The 8,008-nt window shown below is 35.4% G+C and overlaps 1 long non-coding RNA gene across 1 annotated transcript; it reads right to left on the bottom strand.

Annotated features, from left to right (window-relative positions):
- Positions 1–3,007: 3,007 nt before the first annotated feature.
- Positions 3,008–7,779, bottom strand: LOC145719486 (uncharacterized). The gene is made up of 3 exons (XR_014142411.1): positions 7,539–7,779; positions 6,385–6,508; positions 3,008–4,309 (listed from the first exon to the last, which is right to left on the bottom strand). It is a non-coding gene; the product is annotated as an uncharacterized LOC145719486 (long non-coding RNA).
- Positions 7,780–8,008: the final 229 nt, after the last annotated feature.

Genomic DNA, 8,008 nt, shown 5'->3' with positions numbered 1-8,008 from the left:
TTTAAAAAAAAAAGTAGGAAGGGAAAAATGAAGGGGAGGAAATCAGAGGGAGAGACGAACCATGAGAGACTATGGATTCTGAGAAACAAACTGTGGGTTTTAGGGGGGAGAGGGGGTGGGAGGATGGGTTTGCCCGGTGATGGGTATTAAGGAGGGCACGTATTATATGGAGCAATGGGTGTTATATGCAAACAATGAATCATGGAACACTACATCAAAAACTAATGAGGTAATGGTGACTTAAAATAAAATTAAAAAAAAAAAAAAAGCTACAAAACACTGATGAAAGGAATTAAAGAAGACCTAACTAAATGGAAAGACATTCTGTCCATATTCATGGATTGGAAGATTTAATATTGTAAAGATTGGCAATACTCCCCAGGTTGGTCTAAACTTTCAGTCCAATCACTATCAAACTATTAACTTTAGGATTTTTTATATATAAAGGTTACATCAAAAGCACAATGAGATACCACTTCATACCCACAAGGATGGCTATAATTAAAAAACAGAACCATTAGGGGCGCCTGGGTGGCTCAGTCGGTTAAGTGTCTGCCTTCAGCTCAGGTCATGATCCCAGGGTCCTGGGAGGGAGCCCCGCATCAGGCTCCCTGCTCAGTGGGGAGCCTGTTTCTCCCTCTCCCTCTCCCTCTGGCTGCTGCTCCCCCTGCTTGTGCGCTCTCTTTCTCTGACAAATAAATAAAATTTAAAAAAAAAAAGAACAATTTAAGGGTCAGAAAGGATATAAAGAAACTGGAACCTTTACACACTGCTGCTAAGAATGTAAAATGGTGCCACTGCTCTGGAAAACAGTTTGGTAGTTCCTCAAATAGTTGAACATTAAATTCCTGTATGACTCAAAGACTCCACTCATCTGTATATACGCAAGAGAATTTAAAACAGGTGCTTAATAAAAAAAAAAACTTGTTCACAAATAGCATTATTAATAACCAAAAAAAGCAAAACATCCCAATATCTATTACTGATGAATATATAAACAAAATGTGATACCTCCACACAATGAAGTGTTAGCCGCAAGAAGAAATGAAGTGCTGGTGCTACAACATGGAGGAACCTGGAAACATTATTCTAAGTGACAGAAGGTGAGAGTGCATATACTGTTTATGATTCCATTTATATGAAATGTCCAAAATAAGCAAATCCACAGAGACAGAATCAGAGTAGTGGCTGAGCAGGGTCAAGGGGGAATGAATACTGACTGCTAATGAGAATGGAGTTTCCTTGGGGGTGATGGAAAGACTCTGAAATTAGACAGTGTTGGTGACTGCACAACACTGCGAACATACTAAGAGCCACTGTCGTGTATACTGTAAAGAGGTTAAAATGATGAATTTTATGTTATGCAAATTTTACCTCAAAAACAAATAGACATGCAGTTGTGAAATAAAAATACAGGGGATTTTTTAAAACAATTAGGTATGTTGAAAACAAGAGGTATCAATAAAATAAAAAACAAAACAACTCTATAGGGTGGCTGAAAAGCACAAAAAGCACACTAACTAACCAATTACTGAGCTGGAAGGCCGGCCTGAGGCAGTCTCCCAGAAAGAATGAGAGCACAAAGAGAAAAGGCAGAAGAAATGTTGAATGATATGAAAATTGATCATCATCAAAAGAACCACCAACCATCTGACAGAAATTCATTAGGAGAGGGTAGAGAAAAAGAAGTAACTAAAGAAACAGAATCCATGGGCAGGGATCAAAGGTTAAAGGGCCTGACAGGTCCCTAGCAAAGATAAATTTATTATTTAAAAAATAAATTAGTGGATACTTCAAAATTTCTGAAAATCAAGCCTTATTTCTAAAAGCTACCAGAGAGAAATGAACACTCAAAAAGACAACCAGCTTCACAACCTTACTTCTCTCAACTCACAACTTACTTAAAATGAGACTCTCCAAGTACAGTTGACAGAGTAATAGTGACTACTTCAAAAGGCTGTTAGAAACATCAAAGAAGATAAGCAAAAGTACCTCATATTAAGATAGGCAGACAACAGACATATACCATACACACTAATAATGCCAATTTTTAATTATAAGATAAGCTTTTTACACATTAATATTTCTAATGAAGATGCTCCTCACAACTGATATATAGTATTTCAATAGGCAATGTTCTTTTTCCATAAAACTTGTTTCAAAATCAAATATGCATCTTCTAATCAATTACATCTTAAAATCAAGGAAATATAGTAATATTTAAATAACTACTACTAGCAGGCACATACTTGATCTCGCTTCACAGCTATCTTATGTGATAAATACTATTATCCCGTTTTTTTCAATAAGTAAACTGAAACATGAAGATGTTACGTAATCTGCCCAGGGCCACAGCTAAGAAAACTGGGGATCAAGTTCAAATATAACTCCAATATTCAATAATGGTTCATTATTGTAACTTCTACTTACTAAATGCCCCAGACTGCTATCTGACTTGCTATACATACTGCATTTTCCAGGGTTTGTCTTCTCCCTATCAAGACAATTACTTCTTGCTGCTATCATGTACATGTGATCTTAAACAACACTCTCCACTTTTTTCTCCCTTTGTCTATCTACTATTCTAACATCCTTTCAAGCGCAACACCAGATAACAAGCTTGCTTGACCCAATAATCAACAAATTTTAAAGGACTATAAAGCATTCTCTTAAATAAAGTCTATGACCTTAAGAGCAGTGTCTGTCAAATATTAATGGGCACACAAATCACCCTGGGATCTTGTTAAATGCAACTCCTGATTCAGAAGGTCTGAGATAGGGTCTGAGATTCTGCTTGTCTAGCAAGCTCAGCACAGCAAGGCTTTGGTACTGATATATAACATCAATTCTATTTGCTTTCAATTTTCTGATTATTGACGACATCTACATAGATGAGGTTGGTAACACTGATGGTGTACTTAATGTAGAACCCCTCATGAATCAGATTCCCCAGGCCAATACTGCAGTAAGTTTTCATTTAAGTTTCCTGACCTTTTTCAATAGCCAATATGCCACCACCACCATCACCGTATCATTTAGTATAATCGCAATGATCCTTTTAAAGGGTGATCCTTTTAAAAAAAAAACCCAAGAGGTAAATATTCTCATCCCCAAGGTTCACACTGTCTTAAATACAGATGACCCTTGAATAATACAGGTCTGAACTTTGTAGGTCCACCTACAAGTGGATTTTTTTATAGTACAGTATTATAAATCTATGATTTTTATGATTTTCTTTGATTTTAGTAACATTTCCTTTTCCTAGCTTACTTTAAGAATACAGTATATAATAACATACAAAATATGTGTTAATCAACTGTTTATGTTACCAGTGAGGCTTCCAAAGTCAACAGTAGGCTATGAGTAGCTATGTTTGGGGGAATCAAAAGTTATACTCAGCTTTCTGACTGCACAGAGTACTTAAGTACTCTACCCCTGTCCCAAAGTACTTGGAAATGATGTAAATATAATATCCCCTGAAAATTAACTGAAAAATTAAAATATCATAGATTAAAGCACTGACAACAGAAGTTACCTAAAAGACATGACTCCTAAACTGGCAAAAGTCAATATAACCATTTCGAATATATTTATCATTAAAGGAAGAAATGAATTAATGAGGGGAAAGAGGTGAAGGCACAATAAAAAATAACACTGTCAAACAGTTGACTTTAGCCAAAAAACTTTAGTGTTCCATTCCTATTGATAAAATGCCCTCTCTACTAGAAGATGGAAGCAGTGGGCTTACAAAATATTTGATGGCCTAACTTCCTTAGTCTGATTCCACGTTTACCAAGAAATCTAATCTTTCATAGAAAAGAAATCATTAGTTATGAAGGCTCTGAACAGTTTGTATGACAGTAATTTCTCACGGTATATCAATAGTACATCATGGTCACATGAGTTTCATTAATGTGCATTTATATACCCTTAAGACATGTATGAACCTATTCTCATTCAATCAGAATTCCTCTTGAAGCTGAAAGGCAGCTCTGGGCCACATTAAGTTCATCAGGATGGTGAGTATTACCCTACAAAACCCAACAGAAGAAAGCATCCAGTCCTAATCTCTGCTGGACACCAAGGGGTAAAACAGTTTTTACTTGAAAAAACAAATCTCTTAAAACATACCTCATCTAGGATTTCTCTATTTCTCTGTAGCAGTTCAGGTAGCTCTTTGATCAACTGATCAACAGTCTGGATGCCTCCCTGTTCAATCACAGACGTGGACTTAGTCAATATAGACTGAGGTACAGTATCTCCAGATATATCTTCAATTGCTGCTGGAAGATTAAGGGAAGCTAACACCCTGAAAAAATGAGATACTGTGTCATCTAGAGGTCTAAGTCATCTTTAAAACATTAATCTCCTATATATCCTAATCAATAGTTAGCACCCCAAAAAAGTGATTACCCTCATCAATGGAAAAACAGAACAAAGATAAAGGGGGAAAAAAAAGAAACAAAACAAAACAATAAAAAAAAAAAAACCAGAAAATCAGTGATTGATAAAATTAAAACAAAACTATTAAAAAATTAAGTTCACAGTTCAGAATTGAAACCAAAAAAGTGAGGCGTCTGGGTGGCTCAATCATTACACGTCTGCCTTCGGCTCAGGCCATGATCCCAGGGTCCCGGGATCGAGCCCCATGTCGGGCTCCCTGCTCGCCAGGAAGCCTGCTTCTCCCTCTCCCACTCCACCTGCTTGTGTTCCCTTTCTCACTGTGTCTCTCTCTGTCAAATGAATAAATAAAATCTTTAAAAAAAAAAAAAAAGTAAGAAATATACATTAAAGAATACTAGCTACCTTGGGCTCACAGCTCAAACTTAACTTCTCTCAGTCTAAGTAATTAAAAGTCAAAATTCAGGGGTGAATTGTGGGTGGCTCAGTCAGTTAAGTGTCTGCCTTGCATCAGGCTCCTTGCTCAGCAGGGAGCCTGCTTCTCCCTCTGCAGCCCACCCCCCCCCCCCCGCTCTTGCTTGCTCTCTTTCTCTCTCCCTGCTGAGCAATAAATAAATAAAATCTTAAAAAAAAAAAAAAAAGAAAGAAAGAAAAATCTCAATGACATATATCTAACAAAGGACTTGCTCTAAAATACATAAAGAACACGAAAAACTCAATTTAAAAAAATGAGCAAAAAATTTCAACGGACACTTCACATAGGATATATAAATGGCTAATAAGCACATGAAGAGTTACTCAACACCAGTAGTAATCACAGGAATGCAAATTAAGCCACAATGTGATACTGCTACACACACACTAAAATGAATAAAAGTGAAAAGACTGACAATACTAAGTGCTGCTGAGGGTACAGAGTCCCCAAAAAGCATGGGTGGGAATATGAACTGGAATAACCACTTTGGAAAACAATCTGGCTATTCTGCATGAAGTTAAGCATACACCAACCACACAACTCAGCAATTCTAAGCCTAGCTTTTACCCAAGAGAAATAAAACATGTCCACACAAAGATTTGTGCATCATGCTCAGAGCAACTGAAATGTCCACCAACAATGGGCTAACAAACTGCTATTTAACCATAAAATGAAATACTGCTCAGTAATAAAGAGGATCAAACTGATACAAAATAGATGAATCTCAACATGCTAAGTGAAAGCAGTCTAACACATTTTGACTATATACTGTGCTGTATGTACTGTGCTGCATACTATATATACTGTAGCAATACTACAATGTACTGTATACAGTAATGTACATATAATGTAATACACATGCTATAATAATTACATTTATATTGAACTGTATAAAAAGTAAAACCAACCTAGAGTGACAGGGAGCAGACAACAGTGGCTAAGGGCCAGGGGAAGAAGGACTAAAGTGAAAGAGGCATCAATTTTTTAGGGTGATGGAAATGTTCTCTATCTTGATCATGGTGGTGGTGGTTACATGGGTATGAACATTTATCAGAAAGAACTGAACTATACACTTAAAATAGGTATATTCTGTTGCATTTTATTGAAAATTATACTTAAGATATTTTGAAAACCAACAAATTATTTTTTTAGCCTTAATCCACCAGAAACAAAAATTGGTTCAGAATACTGAATATACCATGTATCTTACAAGTTCATTTCTACTTCTCGTTTCCCTCAAATAAATATCCCCGAAAATGCAAATTAGTAGTCAAAAATTCTCACTTTGTTTCAGTAATCAAACTTATCCCAAATACATTTGCTAGGGCTTAATAAATATAATATCCACAAGAAGTACATATGTGTGTGTATTTGCTATTTCACATATTCTTGACATTCAGCTCCGACTCAGAAAACTAAAGTGTTCATAAACTATTTAGTTATAGAACAATCAAACAGAAAACATTAGAACTTTAAAGATACATTTATGAAAGTTAAGCTCTACCTACCCATTTGCCAAAGTGGTGGCTTCTCTCATTTGAGCAATTGATCTGTTAACCAAGTCGGCTTTCCTCTGATTATAGGCGGCCAATGACTGCTGAACTGACACAGGAACCATGTTCTCAAACAAATCTAACATGAGGCATGAAAATTGACAAAATTTCAAGACAAAACTCCATCTGTAGAGTGAATGCTCATATTCCCTTTCCAATATTCACATAAAAAGTCTACAAATATTTAAAAATCAAAACCAAATCACTATTAAAAGTACAATAATGAAGAGATTTTTTACATCACTATATTCAAGGACAATAACAATGAAAGCTTTCTTTTTCTTTGAACTTAATTTTTTTAACTTTTTAAGATGTGTTTGTCATTAACATAAAAAGATCTTTGGTAAAGAAGACTTAGGCATAAGAAAATACACTGTTCATTTGTTCATTAAACTGATTAAGCCTAGAGTGCCATGGTTTGATTTCTAGTTCCTTCCACCACTTTCTAGCTCTGCAACATTGGGCAAATTACTTAAGCACTCTGTGCATCAATAACCTCATCAGTCAAATGGGGATAATAATAGTACCTATCTCATGGGACTACTGTAAGAATATGGATTCTGAGCTACTGCCTGTACTTAAAAAGAGTCCCTGGCACATGGTAAATACATCTTGTTTGCTAAATAGAAACATGTAAGATAATCACCCTTTCCCAATAAATCAGAGTATTATTCTTGGGATCTCAGCTAGAGACTACTATACATTGAATATATCTACAATATCCAAGGATAACGTTTATCTCATACAACCGTAACTCCGTAAGTTTATATGTTTAAAGTCATATTTATGAATGTTCATTTTTAATGGCAGAATCTTAAATAATATAACAAATGTGAACAAAATGACAAATGCTTAAAGTCTATCATTACTCAAACACAGTTTCAAATTCTCTGACTCTGCTGTATGCATATACTTTATTACCATTTACTTTCCATCTTGAAATTTCACTATAGATAAAACACTTCATATTTATTCATATTCATTAACATGAATTCAAATCATATTCAAAGCATACAACCGCAGTTATATGATTTTAGCTACAAAAAAAAAACAGATTAAACTGGGGAAAAGATGAGTAAGATTAAAGTGTATCTGAATACTTGACATACCAGTGAATTTCTGGCTGATGGGTACACTGACTGGGGTAGATTTCACAAGTGTGGCTTTGCCAATAGGGTCTAGATCTTTAAGGTCTGGAACTCGATCATGATAAATGAAGTCATTATCCTTCCTTGCTGCAGTAAGGGCACGGCCAATTTTGTCAGAAAAATCTTTCACATTGACATATTCATCATAGCGAGATGCCACTGTTTTAATCAATTCTGCTGCATGCTAAAGAGAAAATGTTAAAAAAAATTTTTTTTTTCTTTTTCTCAACCAAGGACCTAAGCATTGGTTTTTCAAAACAATCTTTGAGGACTTGCATTTCCAGGATTGTGGTCAACAGAATAACCTAGAAATTATCCCATCACAAAATACCAAATTATCAAAAATAAAGAATAAACCTAGCAGGCATCCCTCTAAACACGTAAGTGAATTACCAAGAAAGTTAAAGAAATCCATGGGCCAGTAAGTATAA

This window comes from Leptonychotes weddellii, unplaced genomic scaffold (genome assembly GCF_054177405.1).
Source record: "Leptonychotes weddellii isolate Sample4059 unplaced genomic scaffold, ASM5417740v2 HiC_scaffold_4802, whole genome shotgun sequence".
Taxonomy (NCBI): Eukaryota; Metazoa; Chordata; class Mammalia; order Carnivora; family Phocidae; genus Leptonychotes; species Leptonychotes weddellii.
The sequence above is the reverse complement of the archived record's forward strand: the minus strand, read 5'-3'. Positions and strand labels throughout refer to the sequence as shown.